General features: G+C 28.0%; 1 long non-coding RNA gene across 1 annotated transcript; it reads right to left on the reverse strand.

Annotated features, from left to right (window-relative positions):
• Positions 1 to 135: 135 nt before the first annotated feature.
• Positions 136 to 1501, reverse strand: LOC111638496. The gene is made up of 3 exons (XR_002758882.1): positions 1432 to 1501; positions 1265 to 1354; positions 136 to 1101 (listed from the first exon to the last, which is right to left on the reverse strand). It is a non-coding gene; the product is annotated as an uncharacterized LOC111638496 (long non-coding RNA).
• Between the last annotated feature and the right edge of the window lie 795 nt (positions 1502 to 2296).

Raw genomic sequence — 2296 nt, forward strand, 5'->3', positions numbered from 1 at the left:
GTATTTAAAGGTGCTTAACTCAAATTAAATAACAAAAATTTATTAATATATTATATATTTTAATATTAATATTTGATTTATACAGTATTAATATTGCATTTGTAGACATTTTTATGGATGAAACACAGCTAAAATAGTTTTAAAAAATTTCACTTTGGAAATCAAAACCGAATAAATCCATTTTATGCTGTTTCTTATTTGTTTGAGTTTTAGAACAACTTTTACAAACGAATTCTGTTCGAAAGCCGAGGTTCGACTGTATTTTAAATTAAATTTTGCACTAAAATTAGGTTCTCTTCATCACTTTTATTACATGTAAGACCAGTAATCACTGTATTTTCTTTCTTTATCTTCCAACTTTAACACACTTTTAATAAATCTAAGCAACACTTCTTCATGCATTCAAATGCATTACTATTTTATAAACTAGTGTAACCGTCTATTTTCTTCATCTTTAAGTACAGACATCCAGGAATCAAACTCTGAAAGTGAAGTATCAGTCTTTTCCATTCAGAACTGGATATTCACCAGTCGTTCTTCTAAAATTTATGATCAGAAAAAATTGTAGTTAAGGCGAAAAATGAAATACTTTTCTAGACATCAATTTTTTTTTTATCAGGTTTAATATATGACAGAATCAATTGTTCTGTCGAGTCAGTCGAAATTCTTTCGTCCTCATTCTTAGACAGCGTTTTACATTTCTGTCAGACGAATCTACATTTAAGCTGAACAAAGTAATAAATAACTAATATCATAAAATTAAGAAAATTAGGCAGGTAACGCTTAAATGAAATGTCAACAGAATGTATATTCTTCAAGAGAGTCGAGATTCAAATTTTGACGTTTCGTTAGACGTTGACTTTTTGAGATTTCAGATGTTTTTATATATCTACTTTGGACGTCCTTTTTCGAATGCAATATTTCATTTTTCTGTATTAAGTCTACTCACATTCAAGCTTTGACTTCAGTCATTCAGTCAGCCTGTGAGGCAAAATACCGTTATTGTATTAAGTCTCCAATCTTAATTTTACAAGAAGACGGCTTCTTTGCAATTAGAAGTTCAGTCAAGACGGACAGCGCTGAATATATGGCACTCAAACACTGTAAAATAACATTCAAAAATTGTTATGTACTGTACACACTAACAGATTTCTGTATCTAATGATTTTTATAAATAACTTCTAAATAGATTTGCATAAATTTAGTAACGACGTGTATACATGAAGTTTAATAAAGAGTTAGAGAATATAGATAAAAAACTTACTCGAATAAAGAAGTTCTTCTTAACGTAAAAGAATCCGCCGATGCTTACTCCAAATGGAGTTTTACCATACCTTTTCATGAAATTCAGCATCTTTTCAAAGAAATAAAATGCCTTTTTAATATATTAAATTTATAGCCAATGAAAAAATTTGAATTTATTTGCATTACCTTCATTTTAGTTTCTAACGGTAAATCAGCAGAACACAATTTATTGATTTCGATGAATTTTCCATAAAGCTAGAAAAAATTAAAATTAATATCATTAATTACTTATTTTTAAAAACATCTTATTTATATTAAAAAACTAAAAGTTTGTCTAAAGACTAGTACTGATCTGAGAACCATGCTTTATTTTTGCGTTTTAATCAAGGTTAATTAAAAACCATTATAACGATGCATACTGCAAACAATTTAAAATAAGTGTTTAATATGAAAGCAGTTTATATAACGTATTTTTGTTCTTATCTAACAATATAAAATATCATATAAAAGTAATTTCTCTATTAATAGTCAAAACTGTATTTTTCAATTTCACTAAAACTGTTACTTTAGAAAATTTAGCATGTTCACACTAAAAGACTGTATATGCCACAAATAGCATTATTTGTATCAACATATAAATTTAAACAATAATAATTATAAAATATACACTAAATTTCAATTGAATTACAGTCGACCCCCCTATAATTACGGTCCCTATAATTACGATTCCTATAAAACTACGAAAAAATATACGTATTTTGGAAATGTTGAGTCGGATTAGTGTAGAATCGATTAATTTTATGGAAGAAAACCTTTCAATCAGCCGTAGTCCGTAAACTTGACACGTGTCGGGCTGTGATTGGAACGACTTGTAAGAAATCGGATTCCTAATAAATTGGAACGTATCTATATCTTATAGGGNTAGTTGTGTGATGGATGGGAGCTAGACATTCTGCTGTTTTTTATGAAGCAGGCTTTGTGATTCAATTTCATGTTGAATATTGAAATAAGCAGACTAAAGTTTTTATTGCCACTTTAATAAAAATATTGC

This window comes from Centruroides sculpturatus, unplaced genomic scaffold (genome assembly GCF_000671375.1).
Source record: "Centruroides sculpturatus isolate CEXI.00-Female unplaced genomic scaffold, Cexi_2.0 scaffold958, whole genome shotgun sequence".
Classification (NCBI taxonomy): Eukaryota; Metazoa; Arthropoda; class Arachnida; order Scorpiones; family Buthidae; genus Centruroides; species Centruroides sculpturatus.